Source organism: Chrysemys picta, unplaced genomic scaffold (genome assembly GCF_011386835.1).
Source record: "Chrysemys picta bellii isolate R12L10 unplaced genomic scaffold, ASM1138683v2 scaf592, whole genome shotgun sequence".
NCBI classification, from domain to species: Eukaryota; Metazoa; Chordata; order Testudines; family Emydidae; genus Chrysemys; species Chrysemys picta.
This window is the reverse complement of record NW_027053299.1, coordinates 1-21,898: the sequence shown is the minus strand read 5'-3', so window position 1 is coordinate 21,898 and position 21,898 is coordinate 1. Positions and strand designations below refer to the sequence as shown.

The 21,898-nt window shown below is 43.5% G+C and overlaps 1 long non-coding RNA gene across 2 annotated transcripts in view; it reads left to right on the top strand.

Moving 5' to 3' along the window:
- Positions 1-19,762, top strand: part of LOC135978988 (uncharacterized) — a 34,451-nt gene extending 14,689 nt beyond the window's left edge. The window contains exons 1-5 of one of the 2 annotated variants that reach the window (XR_010596326.1): positions 6,158-6,235; positions 6,904-7,018; positions 8,728-8,805; positions 11,850-11,956; positions 19,402-19,762. This is a non-coding gene — a long non-coding RNA (uncharacterized LOC135978988). Of the gene's footprint in view, positions 1-6,157; positions 6,236-6,903; positions 7,019-8,727; positions 8,806-11,849; positions 11,957-19,401 lie in introns of those variants that run through there. The other variant, XR_010596325.1, reaches the window with a different exon arrangement.
- Positions 19,763-21,898: the final 2,136 nt, after the last annotated feature.

Here is a 21,898-nt window from a genome sequence, read left to right as displayed (position 1 = left end):
CCATTCCGCCATTTGACGCAATTGTTCGGCACGGTGACTGACAGGACGAAAGGTTGTCCAGTGTCCACTCAAAGAATTTCTTCTTATATCACTGCCTGCATACTTTGCTGTTACGATCAGGCAAAGGTGCCCCCTCCAGCGATTGTAACCACGCACTCAACCAGGGCACAAGCCTCTTCAGCAGCTTTCCTAGCGCAGGTGCCTATTCAGGATATCTGTAGGGCGGCCACTCATAGACTCATAGACTTTAAGGTCAGAAGGGACCATTATGATCATCTGGTCTGACCCCCTGCACGCTGCAGGCCATAAAACCGTCCCCGCCCCTTCCCTGGACTCTGCTGCTGAAGTCCCCAATCCTGTTATTAGTGACCTCAATCGGCAGAGACCCTCCTGCTAGAGATCCCTGCCCCATGCTGCGGAGGAAGGCGAAAAACCTCCAGCGGCTCAGCCAATCTGCCCTGGAGGAAAATTCCTTCCCGACCCCAAATATGGCGATCAGTAAGACCCCGAGCATATAGGCAAGAGTCTCCATTCTGACCCCTTTTAGCCATTATGCTATTTACCTACCATTGCTTGGTTTTCCTTGACAACTATGTTTTACCATTAAACCATTCCCTCCATAAACTTATCTAACTTAATCTTAAAGCCAGACAAATCCCTCGCCCCCACCGTTTCCCTCGGAAGGCCGTTCCAATATTTCACCCCTCTAACGGTCAGAAACCTTCGTCTAATTTCAAGCCTGAACTTCCCCACGGCCAGTTTATATCCATTCGTTCTCGTGTCCACGTTAGTACTAAGCTGGAATAATTCATCTCCCTCCCTTGTATTAATCCCTCTAATATATTTAAAGATAGCAATCATATCCCCCCTCAGCCTTCGCTTTGTCAGACTAAACAACCCAAGCTCCTCTAGTCTCCTTTCATACGACAGGTTTTCCATTCCTCTGATCATCCTAGTGGCCCTTCTCTGCACCCGTTCCAGTTTAAGTTCATCTTTTTTAAACATGGGAGACCAGAACTGCACACAGTACTCCAAATGAGGTCTCACCAGCGCCTTGTACAACGGAAGCAGGACCTCCTTATCCCTACTAGATATACCTCGCCTAATGCATCCCAAGACAGCATTGGCTTTTTTCACCGCCACGTCACACTGTCGACTCATAGTCATCCTGCGGTCTACAAGGACCCCTAGGTCCTTCTCCTCTTCCGTTACTTCTAACCAATGCGTCCCCATCTTGTAACTAAAATTGTTATTGGTCATCCCCAAATGCATCACCTTACACTTTTCACTATTAAATTTCATCCTATTTCTGACACTCCAATTCACAAGCTCATTCAAGTCTCCCTGCAGGATATCCCTATCCTCTTCCGAATTTACAACGCCTCCCACCTTCGTATCATCCGCAAACTTTACCAGCCTACTCCTGCAATCGGTTCCGAGGTCAGTTATAAATAGATTAAATAAAATGGGTCCCAAAACCGAACCTTGGGGAACTCCACTGGTAACCTCCCTCCAACCTGACAGTTCACCCTTCAATACGACCCGCTGCATTCTCCCCATTAACCAATTCCTTATCCATCTCTGGATTTTCATATCGAGCCCCATGTTTTTCAGTTTAACCAATAATTCCTCATGGGGTACAGTATCAAACGCTTTACTGAAATCCAGGTATATTAGGTCCACCGCATTTCCCTTATCTAATAAATCCGTTACTTTCTCAAAGAAGGAGATCAGATTCGTTTGGCACGATCTGCCCTTCGTAAAACCATGTTGTAAATTATCGCAATTGCCACTACCCTCCAGGTCCTCAACTAGTTTCTCCTTCAAAATTTTCTCTAACACCTTGCACACTACAGATGTTAAACTAACAGGCCTGTAGTTACCCGGATCACTTTTTTTCCCTTTTTTGAAAATAGGAACCACATTAGCTATTCTCCAGTCTAACGGGACCACCCCCGAGTTTACAGATTCATTAAATATTATCGCTAACGGGCCTGCTATTTCCCGCGCCAATTCCTTCAATATTCTCGGATGAAGATCGTCCGGTCCTCCCGACTTAGCCCCATTAAGGCGTTCAAGTTTTGTTTCTACCTCGGTTACGGTAATCCCCCATCCCGAACGCCCCTCTGTAATGGTGCTAGTATCCCTAATCCCTTCATTGGCCTCATTAAACACCGACGCAAAATATTCATTGAGATATTGCGCCATGCCTAGATTGTCTTTAATCTCCTCTCCGGCAATAGTCTTCAGCGGTCCCACTTCTTCTTTCTTTGCTTTCTTCCTGTTTATGTGGCTGTAAAACCTCTTACTATTGCTTTTAATTCCCCTCGCTAGGTCCAATTCTACACGGCCTTTGGCCTTTCTCACTCTATCTCTACATTCTCTGACTTCACTTTGGTACATTTCCTTACTGATCCCTCCCCTCTTCCAGTCTTTGTACGCTTTCTGTTTTTTCCTAATCGCCCCTTTGAGTCGGTCGCTCATCCAGCTCGGTCTAAATCTCTTGCTTGGTAATCTTTTTCCCTTTTTGGGAATACAGGCCTCCGACAGCTCATGCATCTTTAACTTAAAGTAATCCCAGGCTTCTTCTGGCTTTAAATCCATTAATACGTTTGCCCAATCCACTTCCCTTACCAGTCCCCTTAATTTGTTAAAATTGGCCTTTTTAAAATTATAAACCCTAGTCTTTGACTTAATTCTGTTACTCCTTCCCTGTATTTTAAACCGAATTAGCTCATGATCACTGGAGCCCAAATTGTCCCCTACTACCACTTCCTCAACGAGGTCCTCACTACTTACCAGAATCAAATCTAAAATGGCCTCCCCCCTCGTCGGTTCAGCTACCACTTGATGGAGGAATTGATCAGCAAGCACATCTAGGAACATCTGAGCCCTATTATTGCTACTAGCGTTTGTTCCCCAATCTATATCCGGGAAGTTAAAGTCCCCCATAATTACACAGTTTCTATTACTAATTACTTCTCTAAGCACATTAAATAGTTCCTTATCCATATCCTGGGTCGATCCTGGCGGTCTATAGCACACTCCAAGCACTATCCCCGGAGAGGCTCTAGAAGTCCTATTACCCATTGTGAGTATTGCCCAGACGGACTCTGTGTTGTCTAATCCATCCACTATTATTTCTTTACAGTTTATTTCACTATTGACATACAATGCCACCCCCCCACCTTTACCTCTGTTCCGATCTTTCCTAAACAGCGCATAGCCCTCCATACCTGTGTTCCAGTCGTGACTGTCATTCCACCACGTTTCCGTTATTCCTACAATATCTGGTTTCAGCTCTCGGACCAGGAGCTCCAATTCCTCCATTTTATTACCTAGGCTTCTGGCATTGGTGTATAGACACCCTAATGTATCTCGTTTAGCCACCTGCTCATCCATCCACATGTTCACATCCTATTACGCACTTATCCACAGTTTCTGCAGTAAAGAAATTAACATTGGCTTTGTCCCAGCATTTTTTTAGACTCAGGTGACTGTGGAAGGCAGGCAGCCATATCTCTAGTTCTCAGAAGAAACTCAGTCTTGTTGAAGGAAAAACACGGAGAAAAAATGATTATTTTAGAAACCTTTTGGAATGTTCATTTAAACTTTAAAGGTGATAGTAGGTCAACTGTAAATCTAGTAGCCTGCATTACTTGCCTGCGAAAGCAGTTGCTGTAAAGTTATGTGCAGGGCATTGACTTAAATATACGCCCTCTCCACCTGCTCACCCATGCTAAAGGAAATGATATCTGGTGTGCTATCATCCTTGCTCTCACTGGATGCTCCATGATGTCATCATCGTTGGACACTGATGGGTTGCATTTAATTTGTAGTAAAGCAATTGGCATCCACAGCAACATTGAATTTTATGGGTACATAGTGGAAATGCTTGTATTGGTAAGACTCTGAGGGCAAGTCTGGGCCATGCATATAGTGGGCCTGAAACTGCAAGGCATTGAGTCTGCTATGATTTCAGTTGGCTTCAGTGCATGTGAGGGCACTCAGCACCATGTAGAATGGCCCTCAATGTCTGAAAGTAATTCCCACCTGCTGACAGGAATACCTGGGAAATACAGTGACTATGGCTGTAAGTAGAAAGGAATCTGGATGTTAATGAGCCAGGGAGTGTAGATAGATATGCAGATGTGAAACCCACAACTTTTCTCTGAATTTTATTTTATTGATTGATTGTATTTTGGTCACAGCTAGAAACCCCAGTCAGGAACCATGACCCCACTGTGCTAGCTACTGTACTAACACAGAACAAAAAGACAGTCCCTGTCCCAAACTGTTTACAATCTATGTATAAGACAAGAGGAAACAGCTGGATAGAGACAGATGGGGAAGTACAAAGAAACAATGAGACAATATTGGTCAGCACACGAGAAGCCAAATCATTCTCAAATATTTTGTAGGCCTCACGTGGCAAAGTCAAGTTTCAAGGAGGGTTTTGAAGGAGGATAATGAGTTAGTTTTGCAGATATTTATGGGAGCTCCTCCCAAGTATGAGGGGCTGCATGGCAGGAAACATAATGGTTTATTTATTTTGTAAATGGTTCTGCAATTGGATGCATGTACTATCAATTTGCTATTTCATTAAAGGCCAGATTTTTAAACATATGTAGGCACCTAACTCTCATTTATTTCAGTGAGATTTAGGTGCCTAAATACTTTTAAAATCTGGCCCTAAGGACCTAAAATGGCAACTAGGCAGATCTTCCTGGCTATTTCCATATGTAGTTGCATGCCTGATTACATCCCACTGCACCCCTAAGGCGGGGTTTGAGATATCCGTACTCACGGTCAGTAGTATTAACTCCATGGATAGTCCCATTGACCTCAATAGGACTCCATGTGGAGTAAGGTGCTATTCACTGTGTGTAAGAGTTATCATAAGACAGCCTTTAACAAATACTTTGCAAATTTAGGCCTGAATCCTGCAGCTGCATTTGCAGTTGCCATTTCAGTGTTGGGCCGTTAGCCTAAGAAGTATTATAAAATCTTCATGCATATTAGCACTAAATTAATTAATAGGCAGCAGATTTAAAATAAACAAAAGGAAGTATTTATTCACACAACGCACAGTCAACCTGTGAAACTCTTTGCCTGAGGATGTTGTGAAGGCCAAGACTATGACAGGGTTCAAAAAAGAACTAGATAATTTCACGGAGGACAGGTCCATCAATGGCTATTAGCCAGGATGGCCAGGGATGGTGTCCCTAGACTGTTTGCTGGAAGCTGGGAGTGGGCGACAGGGGGTAGATTACTTGATGATTACCTGTTCTGTTCATTCCCTCCGGGGCACCAGGCATTGGCCATGTCAGAAGACAGGATATTGGGCTAGATGGAGCTTTGGTCTGACCCATTGTGGCCGTTCTTATGTTCTTATGTAAATTCATTGGGTAATAGCGTACCGTCCTCCAGGCCACATTTTTACCAGATGTGGAAGTCTCATGCAGTCCATCTAAAGGCACTAAGTTACAAATGGGAGAAGTTTTTGCATGTATTAAAGTGACTTGAGTGTGGTATTTTCAAAGCTGCATGAGAATTTGTAGGCCCAGTTCCTCTTCAGTTGAATAGGAATCGGGCACCCAAATCCCCGAGATGGCTTGAAAATCTTCATCCTGTGATAGCATCGGCCGTTCAACCAAAACGAATGTGCCTTATGTGTAACTGTATGAACGTTCATAGTGGAATAAGGTTCTGATCCAAAACCCTTTGAAGTGGAAAGACGTCTGTTGACTTCACTGGGCTTTGGATCAGTCCGTAAATCAGGGTCATGTTGGCCGCTTTAAAGAGATGGGAAGAAGGGTGTAGGGAACATTTCCAGCCCATGTAAGGACCAGGAACAATTGCATTCCTAGCACTAAGGAGAGCGCAGTGACTCCTCACTCCCTACTCCCCCAGGGGCAGACAGCATTCCAAAGGAGGTGGGGAGAAGTTGGGTCATGGCCCCACCTCAGCACCCCTCCACACGAGTCCACGTAGCATGCAGCATTTCATCAAGGGGTGCAGCAGCAGCTCTGCTCCTCCGGGGGCAGTATAGGCCCTTAGTTTTGGCTGAGCTTCGATGGCACAACTGAGTGGTCAGGAGGCAAAGTCTGCACCTCAAACACATTGCTATGAACCTCTGTCATCCCCGACAGTGGTATCACATGGAATACATTTGCATGCTCTCAGATCTGTGATTCAAATGTAGAGTTGCCTGCATGGTGCAGCCCTGAAAAAGGTGAGGCGGATAAAGTATACATCTTAATGTTGTCGAAATGTCATTGGCCCTTCTTTCTTAAGTCCCTCCTCAGCATACCCTTCAATGTCTTCAGGTGCAGTGCCCTGAATGCATACTAACTGTATGTTAATGAAGGAAAAATACAATCCAAAGCACTTGTAAAAATAGAAATAACTCAATATATTAGATGCCAGAAAATCCATCTCAGCTTGTCATCCTGGCCATGTTTGGAAAATGCCATGGTCGCAAAATTGCACATGAAAAATCTTCCTAGACAGTTAATAAATTCTCACTTTAAAGTTCTGCAATTACTGCATATATCTCCCATACCAAAAATGAGAAGCAGTGATTAATAGTAATGTCTTATACTGTCCTTGCTCCAAGGAGTAAGATTCAAAATTACTTTTACATTTACAGATTCAGGGACAGATTTTCAACATCCAGCAGTTCCCTCTGAGAAGAATAGGAGTGCTGGGGCTTGAGATCTTTTGCAAATCTGGTCCTTTAATTTCATTTCTAATGATTTCACTAAATATTTGAAAGAAAATACATTTTTAAAAAATCTGAATGAGTCTGACTCTGAAAGTTTTAGCCAAACTCAATTTTGTTTTTTTAAAAACTCTTATTAACGCACCGTTTTTGTTTTGTTAATTTTGCTACTATCACAGAGGGAAGTGTCTGCAAGGATAGTCCAAGTAGTAACAGCTGAAGCTGTAGCAGTCCTGAAAGGTGAACAGGAAAAAGAAGCCCAGCACAAAGATCAGCCTGGACCATTACCTTTAGGTAAAACAAGGCATTTGCAAGAGTGGGGAAGGTATCTCTGTGTGTGCAGCTGTATATAAATATAATTATTAATATCAGGTCACAATATATAATGCATGTAGATCACAAAGGTGGTGCTGATATTCATGGATAAATTGTAGAACCCTGGGATAAATTTTGTAACCAGATAATAAATAAAATGTCATATTTCCCCAATTTATCATGCACCTTTGACTGCCTCGCTGAACCTATCCTCACTAGTCCATCTCCCACTAGGTCTGCATTACATTCTCTGAGCAACTTCAACCGTTATTGTTATTATTGTGTTTATTATGATAGTGGCTCGTTAACTGAGGTGCAATTTTGCCCGAAAGTCCCTAATTCAGCAAAAATACTTAACACAGGCTTGACTTTAAGCATTTGCTTAAGTCCTATCGAGATCTATGGAATTTAAGCGCACACTTAACTCCTTTGCTGAGTTGGGCCTAAGTGAGGGCAGAACTAATTACACAGCCTGGGTGTTGAGACATTCTTCAACATACTCTGAGAAACAACGTATATGTTTGCAATGATTTCTGTTACAGCGCCTGTAGGTACGAAAGTACATCTGTTAGTTATTTAAATGTGGTTGTATGATCTGCATTGGGATCAAAAAGCCAGTCTCAAGAGGAAGTATTCGAGGCACTAGGTCTGGTCCAATATCCAGTGAAGTCAATGAAAGTCTTTCCATTGATTTCATTGGTCTGGGGATCACATCCTAAATCATAAATTGAGACCTAGTTGCTTGCTGGAATCATTTGCAGCCCAGGAAATACTATGGCATAAAGTTTAAAAAACCTGATAGATCCCAGTACTAACTCTGAAGAAATTCTCAAAACTATTTCTGTGAAATCAGATGAAGAATCTGAGTATACCTGAGAGATACCTTGTTTAGGGCTTAATCTTGCTGCTACTGAAACCATTGACAAAACTTCCTCTGACTTCAGTGGGAACAGGATAAGACCCTTAATTGGGAATTAATCTAAAACCTTAGATTAGGCTTCAATATAGCGCCTTCCTCTGATGAAATACCATGATCAGGTGGCTGACAGAAGTTCCCCATTGACTTGTTTTCCTTCCTTGGTGATGCTTCCAGCTGGTACCTTTCATACTTTGACAAGGAACGTTTGCATATATTATGCAGCTAGCCCTGAACCCAGCAGAAACAAAAAAAAAATACCCAGGTTGTAATAATGTAAGAACCCAGCAAAGTGCTGTTTGTCCAGCTACCCAAAGGTAAACTAAGCTTGGGATTGGGTGCCTATTTATCCCTTTTCCATATGATCGAACTGAATCTTTAAAATCTCACTGATTTAAATATGTTGCCATCCTAGGTTTGTGAATGAAGCTTTCTCAAAATCATGAATGAACAATAGTATTGATCTGGCTAACAGATGGGACACAAACACAAAGGACTGATACTTTTTTATTTTATTTTATTTAATTTTGTTATACCCTGGGACCAGACTCTTGAACGTAAGGCAGGGCACCTGAAAGGAAATGTTTTCCTTTCATTATAGGTTTAAAATAATACATTGAAAAAGGGAGTATCTCTGAAAATCTATTAGGCACAACCTCCATTTAAGTATTCTCCGAATAGGCCAGAATTGCAGCTTGTACTCGGCATCTAATGGTTTCACAGGAATTAATTGCTGTATCTCATTTTCTCATTTGCATTGTTCAATCTCTAGCAGTTGAAGAATCAGCTAATCTGCCTCCTTCCCCACCTCCATCACCAGCCTCAGAACAGACTGGAACACTGGCAGAAGGTAAGGGTCCCCTGGACATTTCAGAGTATATCTATCGAGGAAGGGAACAAATGCTCGTACGAAGAGGTGGGGGAAGTAGTAAATGGAAATACTTCCTGCTAGCTTCAGCTTAAAGAGTAAGCATTCCCCAGCAATGCAGTGCCATCTGCAAAGTGACCATAACACACAAATGAGATATATACATATACACAGGGATAATTGGAAGTAAGCAAAAATAAATACACAGACATATATATATATATATATATATATATATATGAACAATAATTATTAATAGATATTACAAGCCAAGATGTCTAAATAGTGAGACTTCCCAAGTGTGAGCCTAGAACGTGGTGTTAAATATTGATTACTACAGTCTGTTAAGATGTGTTTAGTTGGAAATTAACCAGCATTAATGTTGTTTCACAATCCAAGTCCATACAAGCAAGGAGATTCAGAGTTTGATTATTCTTTCTGCTTTCCAGCTTTAATTCACATGTCTGTGCCTTGGTGTATATGGGGATTCTGTACCAGGGTGCCAAAGTGAAATTCTACTCTTAAAGCAAATTATACTTTCTGATCCACACAGTAGTACTCAACGTCTGAGATGACATTCACATTTTCCATATCTGGATGATTGGCTGAATTCAGACAGCTGAGCCACATGGTAAACTATGAAAAATCTCTCTGCGTATCAGTTTTTAGAAACATCAATCTATTCAAAATCAGCAAAAATATATTTTCCCAAGTATAGATTTTGCTCTATCCAGATGATTGACACCACAGAAAAAACCTGCCACAAACTTCTGAGCCACATGTTAGCTTGCACATATGTGACATTACTAAGCAGACTTCATCTATGTGCATTAAAGGCTGGCTAAAGTCAATGTATCACACTGCAAAACATCAAATAAGCATGCCAGTTCTACTCTGGGCTCCCAGTCTGTCAGTACCGAACAGGTGGTCAAACCCGCTGGTACCCTTCTCCACACTACTGCCTACAAAGACATTGATCACAGCTGCATCAGGAACAGGGTGCAGTGCATACCTGGACCACCTCCATATACAAGGACCTGCATCCCAAAAGGGCATGAGGCTACACATAAAACCTTCTTGTCATGACCTGCTCCTTCCTGGGCACACACCATATTTATCAGGGTCTGTGGATCATTAGTGCAGCCATTTAACCTCCCTAGTCTTCTCGGGATACGTGTCTATTTTGGCTGCTTATCCTAATTCTCTTTTCGAGGGCCTTGCAACTCCCTTCCAAAACCCACCAACTGACTACACTTTCAACTGCTTGGTTTGATAAACAGTAAATTTATTTAACCTGACTAGACATAACAATGGTCAATAACCTTTCTAGTTCTTGCACTGAAAGGGACATTCTATGCTTTAGAGAACCTAGTGGAGCTTCCTCTCCTCACAAAAGCCACCCAAAGAATCTTCTCTCCTTCTCCCCAGGAGTCAACTGCTGTTCCTTCAAATTAACCCGCCGCCACCGAATTACAAGCTGTCATGGCTGACCCTTCACACAATATTCCGTAAAGATAAGGTGGTTGTTGAGACCTCATCCCAAATTTATTTCTGAACTTGTCACACTTATTTGAACCAATCTACCTGTCTTCATTCCAAAACCCCATTCCTCTCCAGTGGAGAAGAAATTCCCCCACTTTAGATGTTTGTTTTTAGGCCTGTGATAGGACAGAGCCCTTCAGACACTTCCTGTCTTTTGTTGTTGTTGTTGTTTTGGTTGTTGCCATTTCTCGTGCTTCTAAGGGACAAGTAGTTTCCGAGATAATATCTGAACCTAAGTGGGTTACAGTGCATTTCAGGCTGCTATCGCATGGCTGGTATCAAAGCTTATTCCACTAAAGTGTGCTTTAGAAACATCCACATACCTGAATTTTGTAAGGCAGTTAGTGGCAAGCAGGACTCCTAAATCCCATCTTCCAAATGGGCCTCTGCTCATCAGTCATTTAGAATTGGAGATGCATCTTAGCTGACATCTTGAAGAACCACAGTTACTATAAGGTAAGTAACCATTCTGTCTTCTAGTGCAGGCAGTGCCATCTCCCATATCCTCCACTGTCTGAAGGGAACTGGAAGTTTTGAGAAAAGCAGTTGGTTCAAGCTAGATCCAATAAGATGGTGACGTTATCGAAAACACTTTGGAATTGGCAGCTTTTCATTTTCATTTTAAGAGCGGGCCTCTCACCACTGGGGATCAAAATGGTGCTTACTGCATGCATCAGTGCTCCTAGATACATTTGCTACATAGCAACAATTGCCATAAACAACTTCTAATATCTAAATAGTAAATAACTGAATATTCAGACCATGCTAGACATATTTTTAATGTTAGCATTATCAGTAGTAAATATCCTATTAAAGATAAACAGGGTGAACTAAATACACTTATGAGATAACTGCTTCACCATTGGGGTAGGTGTGTACATTCACTTGTAATGAAAGACTGTTGTATACGGAGTCATATTTTTCTAAAGTAATGTGCAGTGTTGAAAGGATAATTTACTTTAGATAAGAAGTGAGAACTAGTACATATTCTGTTCCGTAGATTGTGCTCTAAACACAAGCACGAAGACTTAAGTGAACTACTTATATAACAAAGGTAGCCCTTTTGTGTGTGTGAATTATTCAGATTTTTCTTTTATGAATTGGTTCATTATTTACAATTATCTGACAGATGGTTTGAGCATGTTTCATCCTGTGGATTAATCTCAAGTATTTGCTGCTTCAAGGATTTGTTACCTAATTTTCTGTCCGTTCTGTCTGGTCATCTGTTTCTGCTCCCTTTGCAACCTTTCTCTTCCTGTGAACACTCTAGGAACAAAAATGTACTTGTACTGCAAACGCCATTAAAGCAGATTTTCTGTCTATTTGAACCAATGCTTATTCATGCTCATTTTTTATCATTAACCCAGCTCTAGTGAAGCAAGTCTTATTCCCATTATTGTGGCATAATGAATTCTAAACAGAGTAATCTTTGAGCTGTGTGCACTATCATGGACCTAACTCTTCATGCTTCTGTTTTGCTGCAGGGAATGTACAAATACCTTGAGAGGTGTTTTTCAGACTTCAGGCAGAGAGGCTTCGTTGTTGGATATGACACGCGAGGTCAGGTGACCAGCAGCTGCAGCAGTAAGAGGTATGAGGATTGATTCCATTTGAAAGACTAGAATTTTAAGTGTGGCTTATAATGGTTCTCTTCATATGGGGAATTTTATCAGGAATTTAGTGTATTCTCTATTTATATTTCTGTAGTGCCTAAGAGTCCTAGTTATGGACCCCTAGTGCTAGGCGCTGTACAGACCCATAACAAAGACAGTCCTTGTCCCAAAAGAGTATACCATGTAAATGCACAAGCACTCTAAACAGCAAGACAGTCACATGATGTAGAAATCACTATATGTGTGTGAGACTTAAGTGTGAAAGGAAACTTAAAATACTAAGCCCTTAACTTGAATACATCAAAAAACTGCATGACTGGTTATCAGTGTTTTGAGTATTGAGTTTTATTGCAAAACTGTAGTTCTAACTCTGTCAAACTACACATCTGATTTAAACTTTCACGTGGAAAAGGAGTAATTCCTCCTTCAACCCTATGTAACTATTGTGATACCTCTTGTAGCATCATACACTGATTTGTCTCGGCAGTATGCAGGCATTAACGCAGTCACACAAATGAGGAGTCTTTTCTAATTTCATGCTTAAAAAAATCCAAACTTCTACAAATATAAAGGTGCTTAATGCTGCTGATTTTACTAAAATAGCTCAGCCAGGCTGGTAGACTACTTTAAAAAAACTGATTTAGTATCCTTGCCTTTTTTTTTACTTGGGTAATATATGGTTTGAAATGCAGAGAGAGAATTCCTGTAACATCATTAATTCTCACTTGATCATATTACTGGGACTCTTGCTTTTCAGTATGTTACAGTACACTTACTATTACACTATCGTGTGATTAAAAAATTAAATTACACTTCACTGTCAAAAAAGTGAACAAAGTAAACATGGTATGTATGGATCCTTAATTTTCATAGCCTGTTTGTTCACTTACAATGAGCCCCCTCCCATCATTTTTAATGATCAAAGTGCAAATAATTTTCTGGTTATAAATACCTGTGAAGTTGTTGTTGTTGTTTCAAAGACAAGAAACTGTTTGATGAAATTGAACTAAAGTTCCCGCTAGCCCTAATGAAAGGATTATTTTAAAGTAAGTTCTGTCTGTCTGGCAGTAAGGCTAATGACTGTGTGAATTTCTGTAGCTGTTTTTAGACTGATTGGAATAAGGGAGATTGCTGGCCTATTGAAGTTTATTTTGGGAGTAGTATATTGATCTACTTTATCGGAATCATCTGAAACTGCTGAACAGCATTAAAAACCACCAACCTCTGTTAGTTACCAAGATCTATTTTTACCCCTCGAAAGGCTTTTGTTGTAGGAATTTGGCGTTTTTGAAACATGTACCGTGGAGCTTAGATTTGTGCTTCTGTGATCAGATATGGTTCTCAAACAACTGGAGGCTTTGAACCTTTGTATGTCTTTTGACTGTGATGTTGATTGCAAGGCGCTTTACAAGCAAATAAAATGACAAAACACAGCTTCAAAGAGTTTACAATCTAATTATAGGCATGTCGCAGATAGTGAAAAGATCAAACAGTGGACGGAAGTGGGAGACCAGTGAAGTGAGGGTTACAATAATGTCATATGACTATTTAGGTTTGTTATGTGGACTTATTGATGGTTTCATTATGTGTTATATTCATGTTACATTTTGGATTCAAAGCTGAATATATGAATAGGGATGATTTAATGAATGTTGTACGTATGTTATAATACACACATGAATGAGATTAAAGAGGGAATTAGAAATCAACATGCATGGAAAACACTTTATCCATTCCAAGATGATGTAAATTATGTATGCTCTTTATCACAACTCTTCCACAACATGAAGAAAAGTGAAACCAAACTTCCCAGTGACATTGAATTCTTGAGCAAATGGAAGAAACAAAACATCATCCCCAGAGGAGTCACCATCTATAACCCTCTGATCCTTACATACAACTTCAAATATGCTGAACAGCTCTGCAGAAGGACTTCAGAAAAAACTGAGGAACCATCTCCTGTACCTCACATCTCCAGAAGGAACTACCTCAAACAAGAAATCATTACATGCTTCCCACACACTGGAAGGATGACCAAGGAAACCTGCCTGGAGATCATGCAAGAAACCCAAAATATCAAAAAACCTGATGACAGCCATCCAACACAAAAACAAAAAGGGGAAACCAACTACAACAACTCCACAACCCACAGAACACCATCTCCGAGAGAAACCAGGACTTGCCACATGGATGCTAAGCGACACCCTATCATCATCAACTTATCAAGAAAACCCCTAACTAGAACCACATTCTGTGTACTCGCCAAGGGACTGATCATCTGCTCCATCACAGAACCTGAGACCATACTCACGTGGAGAACTAGAAGAATTCTTTCACAACAAAGACTACATCACCCACAACTACCACGTCCCCACTGATAGTCATAAGAAAAAAGAAACATTTGACTGGACTCCTCACAGAGAATGAAACCACACACTTGATCATTACGTTGATTGCTTCAGGAAAAAAATTGACTGAAATCGTTAACATCACATCCACCACAATCTCTCCACTGCTGAGAGGATAGCTATACAATCCATGAAATCCAACCACAAGATAGTGATCAAGCCAGTAGATAAGAGGTGCTATTGTAGTTCTCAACCTCAATGACCTACATCAACAAGGCCAACCGACAACTCTGACATCACCTATTATAAAGAAATCAAAGAAGATTGCACACTACTATTCACCCAGGAGTTTAAGGATGTCATCAAATCCTTCCTTCCCCAAACCACTCCAAGAGAATCTCTACAGCCTCACCGTTCGTGAACCCTTTCCACTCCAGGGATCTATTACATGCTTCCCAAGATACACAAATAAGGAAAACCAGGCAGATCCATCTTATCTGGCTACAACACTCTCACTGAAGGAATATCAGGACTCACAAAAAACATCCTCAAACAGTTCACCACACAAAGGGCCGGTTTTATCCAGGACACGCCAACTTCCACCAGAAGCTCCATAACATTAACAGCCTCCTTCACAACACTGTCCGTGTCACCATGGATGTCACCTCCTATCCATCAACATCTGTACCCTGATTGCATTGCTGCCTGCCTCAAATATCTTTAAGACCAATGAACAACTCTCAGATATCCACCTCAAACACATTGTAAGGACTTGGCTACACTTACCCGCTAGTTCGGCGGCTGGCAATCGAACTTCTGGGTTCGACTTATCGCGTCTAGTCTGGACGCGATAAGTCGAACCCGGAAGTGCTCGCCGTCGACTGCGGTACTCCAGCTCGGCGAGAGGAGTACCGCGGAGTCGACGGGGGAGCCTGCCTGCCGAGTGTGGACCAAGGTAAGTTCGAACTAAGGTACTTCGAACTTCAGCTACGTTATTCACGTAGCTGAAGTTGCGTACCTTAGTTCGAATTAGGGGGGTAGTGTAGACCTGGCCTAAGTGAGGATGAAATGGATAAGTTTGGCAATCATTTTACATTCAACAGACATAGACTTCTGGGAGGGAGGCTGGCTCATCTCATCAAAAGAGCTTTAAACTAGGAATTTGGGGGAGACGGTTGGGAGATGTCCAGTTAATCTCCACACCAGATTATAACATTGAGAGGGAGGACGATGAGATAAGAACGGATATAGCCGGGGGGAAGAGATTGGACATAAGGAGGAGGGGGGGGGGATGGATACTAGACTAAGGCCTAGTCTTCACTTACCGGCTGGTCCGGCGGCACGCCATCGATGTTCTGGGATCGGTTTATCGCGTCTGGACCTCTCGAGGTCCCTTCCAGTCCTATAATCTATGATTCTATGATTCTATGAGATCCCGGAAGTGCTCACAGTCGGCGCCGGTACTCCAGCTCGCCGAGAGGAGTACGCGGCGTCGACGGGGGGAGACTTCCGGCCGCGTCTGGACCGCGGTAAGTCCGGACTAAGGAACTTCGAATTCAGCTACGTTATTAACGTAGCTGAATTTGCGTACCTTAGTCCGAAGTCCGGACTAAGTGGGGACCAGCCCTAATAGGTCATACTAGCAGTACAGTGTCCATACCAAATGGGAGAACGAATGTGAGAGAGGCCAAACGGCATAAATTAAGATGTTTATACACCAATGCAAGAAGCCTAGGTAACAAAATGGAGGAATTGGAGCTCCTGGTCCGAGAAATGAAACCGGATATCGTGGGAATAACTGAAACATGGTGGAATGGTCATGACTGGAGTACAGGTATGGAAGGGTATGTGCTGTTTAGGAAAGACCGGAACAAAGGTAAAGGTGGGAGAGTAGCATTGTATGTAAATAATGAGGTAAACTGTAAAGAAATAAGTGATGGAATGGATAAGACGGAGTCTGTCTGGGCAATACTCACATTGGGTAAAAGAACTACTAGAGCCTCCCCTGGGATAGTGCTTGGGGTGTGCTATAGACCGCCGGTATCTAGCCTGGATATGGACAGAGAACTCTTTAATGTTTTTAGGGAAGTAAATACTAATAGGAACTGTGTAATCATGGGAGACCGGCGTGTGGCTGCGGGGCCGCAAGCTCTGCGCCATGGGTGAGCGCCGGGCCGGGATCCGGGGGGATGCAGGGGGCTGGGAGAAGTGCGGGGTTCGGGAGGTCCCGGGGCAGGAAGGGAGTGAGGGGAACATGGGGGGTACAGGGGGTTCGGGGTCCCTGGGGAGGAGGCAAGAAGAGGGGTGCAGGGGAAATGGGGGCAGGAGAGAGGTGGGGGTTGGGGTATGTTGGGGGCTCAGGGTCCCTGGGGAGGAGGCAGGAAGAGGGGTGCAGGGGAAATGGGGGTAGAAGTTGGGCGATGTGGGGGCTCAGGGGGTCCCTGAGGAGAAGGCAGGAGGGGTGAGGAGGTCATGGGGGGCAGCAGAGAGGTAGAGGATCAGGGGACAAGTGGAGACTTGGGGAGCTCCTGGGAAGTTGGCAGGAGATGGGGCTGAGCGGCCTTGAGTGAGTTAAGAGTAGTTTCAGGTTTTGCACCTGCCCAAGTGCCCCACCAGTGTTCGTGGTTTTATGATCACAAGCCCTGATGCTGCAATGAACCGCACAGACTCCAGTGGGGCTCAGCACGGATACAGGGATCCACCCATGGGGTTTTCAGTGCAGGATCAAGGCCATGCTTTTCTGCTTTGCCTGGTCTGTTCTAATGCAAGGGTCTCAAACTCAAATGACCACGAGGGCCACATGAGGACTAGTACATTGGCCCGAGGGCCGCATTTACTGACACCTACCCCCCGCTGCCCTCGGCCCCGCTCCCACTCCACCCCTTCCACGAGGCCCCGCCCCTGCCCTGCCTCTTTCCACCCCTTCCCTGCCCCCATTCCAACCCCTTCCCTGAAATCCCCACCCCAGCTCTGCCCCCTCCCTGCCCCCAGGGGTGTGGCGGAGGCTCAGGGCAGGGAGTTGGGGTGTGGGTGCAGGAGGGGTGCGGCAGGGGATCAGGGTGAAGGGTGAGGCAGGGAGCTCAGGGCAGGGGGTTCGGCTGCAGGAGGGGTTCGGGGGGTGGGCTCCGGCCTGACACGCACCGGGGGCAGGGCAGGTTCCCTGCCTGCCTGCCTTCCTGCCCTGCCCCCGCGTCGCTCCGGGAAGCGGATGGAACTTGGGGAAGGAGGGGCGCAGGGGTGTGTGTGGCACCGCCCCCAGCAGCTCCCATTGGCCGCAGTTCCCCATTCGTGGCCAGTGCGTGTTGGGCCGGAGCCGCTCTAGGTAAATGCGGGGGGAGGGTGGGGCGGGCCGCGAGGAGCTCGCGGGCCGCAGAAAATAACCCCCCGGGCCGCATGCGACCCACGGGCCGCATGTTTGAGACCCCTGCTCTAATGAGTCTTACTGGCATTGCTGTGTTGGTTTGGGATGTGATTTTTACTAACGTAGATATGCCAGTAAAGCGGTAGTGTAGACACAGTTATAACGGTGTTTATACTGGTATCGTTTATCCTGGTCAGGGAAATCCAATAAGCACTTTTATACCAATATAAATATGTCCACACTAGAGGTTTTTAACAGTATAGACCTGATCTACCCTTAAAATTTTTGCCAGTGTAGCTACGTTATCAAGCGTGGAAAAAATCACACCCCATAACTGACCTGATGGTGTTGGCAAAAGCACAAGTGTAGTTGCAGTTATACAAGCAAAACCATGCTTTTGCTGATATCGTTTATTTCATTTAGGGAACTGATATAAATTATACCAGCAAATGCACTCTTCCTGGTATAAACGGCACCTCCACTAAGATGGTTTGCTGGTATAGTTACACTGGCAGATCCTTTTCTAGCAGAGACAAGGCCGTAGCGTAGCCTTTATTAAACTGCTTCTCCTTTCATGTGCTGCTGTGTGAAAGATCCATGGAAAATAGCAGGTACGGTGTGACCTGATTATACATGGAGTGTGGCTAAAGGCAGTCCACATACTGAAATAATAGAGATCCTCCCGCACGCTAATCTCAATTCTAATAATTTTAGAGGTTACTTGTAAATCACTAGGAACTACATTTTTATGCCTCAGTCCTGGAAAGATTTTTGCACGTGTGTACCATTACTCATGTGTGTAATCTCATTGGATTACTCCTCTAACTAAAATTGTGCACATGTGTAAATCTTTCAGGACGTGGGCCTTAATAATTCCTGGAAATTTTCTGCTACTGAAAAGCTCTATGATTCTCTAAAAACAATGGTCACAGTACAGTAGTGTAGAATCCCAGCTCTCCTGTTGTGCAGTGCAAAGCAGGAAAATCAGGGATCTACTATGTATGACTGCGAACATGCACATCATGCTGTCCTTTGTCCTCATTCGCTACCAGAGCCAATCCTGCTAATAGGCAGGATTTGTCCGGTTAACAAGCAGATATTTACAAGAATTTCACTTCCTCATGAGGGACTGCACACCATGCCTGCATGTCTCTGCAATAACAATGAACCCAGTGCCCTGGGCTAGATTTGTATTATATTAGAGCCTGGGAACCCCAGTCACAAATACAGTGCAGACAGGCAGGTCTCTGCCCCCAAAGAACTTACAGTTGACGTGTAAGATGAGATAACAGATGGTGGGGGAGTACAAGGAAACATTGAGACCGTATTGGTGAACGTGATAAGCTATGGTCTCAGCGCCCTCGCTGCTGATAAGCACTACAGCATTGATGCCTCATCAGCTGGGCAACTTATGTGGTAAGGTGGATTGGAGTCTTAGTGTGAAGGGGATATTTAACCATTGGAACAACTTGCCAAGGGCTGTAGCGGATTGCCCATCACTGGTGATTTTTAAATCAGGATTGGATGTTTTTCTGAAAGATCTGCTCTAGGGGTTATTTGGGGGAAGTTCTGTAGCTTGTGTTATACAAGTCAGGCTAGATGATCACGATGGTCCCTTCTGGCCTTGGAATCTGACATTTAAGATGACTTTGGGGGAGGGGTGGTGTGTGGTACATAGCACTGAACGAGGTGACATGTATGTTTTGCTTTTCAGGTGTCCATTGTGGAAGGCATATAACCTCTCATGGGCTGGCGCTGAACTGCTGCACAGATCTTACGTGGTTTGATCACATTGTTCCTTGTGGACTTGAAGGGATGGGTGTCACCTCCCTGAGCGAAGAACTCCAGAGACATGTCACAGTTGATGAAATCACTGAGCCTTTTCTCGATGCTTTTGAAGAAGTGTTTCAGTTCACCCTAACTTCCCATCAGGAATCTATCGGATAAAGGGCTCCGAGTGCCTCACTTACCTGTTAAAATGTGAATATTTCTTTGGTGCTTTCATGGTGTTACTAGAAATCCAGCTTGCTTGTTCCATCTTCCTATCAGCAATTAAATACGTGTAACAAACTGTACTCCTCGCATTTGAAACATATTTCTTGCTTTTGTAAAAATGAGCTGCTGTGTCTTTAAGTATACATGGGTCTTTAACAAAAACAACGAGGAGTACTTGTGGCACCTTAGAGACTAAAAAATTTATTTGGGCATAAACTTTCATGGGCTAAAACCCACTTCATCAGATGCATGGAGTGGAAAATACAGTAGGCAAGTATATATACACAGTACATGAAAAGATGGGAGCTGCCTGACCAAGTGGGGGGGTCAGTGCTAACAAGACAATTCAATTAAAGTGGAAGTGGGCTATTCTCAACAGTTAGGATACCAAGGGAGGAAAAATCACTTTTATAGTGGTAACGAGGACAATGTAATCAGGGTGGCCCTTTTCAAACAGTTGACAAGAAGGTGTGAGTTACAGTAGGGGGAAATTGGTTTTTGTAGTGACCCATCCACTCCCAGTCTTTATTCAGGCCTAATTTGATAGTGTCCAGTTTGCAAATTAATTCCAGTTCTGCAGTTTTTCATTGGAGTCTGTTTTTGAAGTTTTTTTGTTGAAGAATTGCCACTTTTAAGTCTGTTATTGAGTGTCCAGGGAGATTGATGTCCTTTCCTACTGGTTTTTGAATGTTATAATTCTTGACATCTGATTTGTGTCCATTTATTCTTTTGTGTAGAAACTCTGCGGTTTGGCCAATGTACATGGCAGAGGGGCATTGCTGGCACATGATGGCATATATCACATTGGTAGATGTGCAGGTGAACGAGCCCCTGATGGTGTGGCTGATGTGGTTAGGTCCTATGATGGTGTCCCTTGAATAGATATGCGGACAAAGTTGGCAACAGGGTTTGTTGCAGTGATATGTTCCTGGGTTCGTGTTTTTTGTTGTGTGGTGTGTAGTTGCTGGTGAGTATTTGCTTCAGGTTGGGGGGCTGTCTGTAAGCGAGGACTGGACTGTCTCCCAAGGTCTGTGAGAGTGAGGGATCATCCTTCAGGATAGGTTGCAGATCCTTGTTGATGCGCTGGAGAGGTTTTAGTTGGGGGCTGAAGGTGACGGCTAGTGACGTTCTGTTACTTTCTTTGTTGGGCCTGTCCTGTAGTAGGTGACTTCTGGGTACCCTTCTGGCTCTGTCAATCTGTTTCTTCACTTCAGCAGGTAGGTGTTGTAGTTTTAAGAATGCTTGATAGAGTTTCTGTAGGTGTTTGTCTCTGTCTGAGGGATTGGCGCAAATGCAGTTGTATCTTAGAGCTTGGCTGTAGACAACGGATCGTGTAATGTGGTCTGGATGAAAGCTGGAGGCATGTAGGTAAGTATAGCGGTCAGTAGGTTTCCGGTATTGGGTGGTGTTTATGTGACCATCGCTTATTTGCACTGTAGTGTCCAGGAAGTGGATCTCTTGTGTGGACTGGTCCAGGCTGAGGTTGATGGTGTGGTGGAAATTGTTGAAATCCTGGTGGAATTCCTCAAGGGCTTCTTTTCCATGGGTCCAGATGATGAAGATGTCATCAATGTAGTGCAAGTAGAGTAGGGGCGTTAGGGGACGAGAGCTGAGGAAGCGTTGTTCTAAGTCAGCCATAAAAATGTTGGCATATCACTTTAATTGAATTGCCTCGTTAGCACTGACCCCCCACTTGGTAAGGCAACTCCCATCTTTTCATGTACTGTGTATATATACTTGCCTAATGTATTTTCCACTCCATGCATCTGATGAAGTGGGTTTTAGACCACAAAAGCTTATGCCCAAATAAATTTAGTCTCTAAGGTGCCACAAGGACTCCTCGTTGTTTTTGCTGATACAGACTAACACGGCTACCACTCTGAAATGTGTCTTTAAGTATACATTGCATTCTGACACTGATCTTGGCCACCTCGATCTCTTTGTCGTAATGACCAAATGACATACAAAACAGGACAAAAAAACCAAAAGAGGTTTAATTTTCCTTTACACTAAACCCCCTTTACATCATTTTGGTGGTGTTACAATGCTTTGAAGTGGGTGCAGGTGTAATTTACTCCCACTTAAAGTCCCCAATATACTGCCAGAGCAGTGTGAAGGGGTCATAGCATAAATGGGGATAAAGCCCAGGAATTTCATTGACAAACTAGATGCTGCGTCTGAGCTGAGCTTCCCCGGAGAAGTAAGTTTGAAATTAA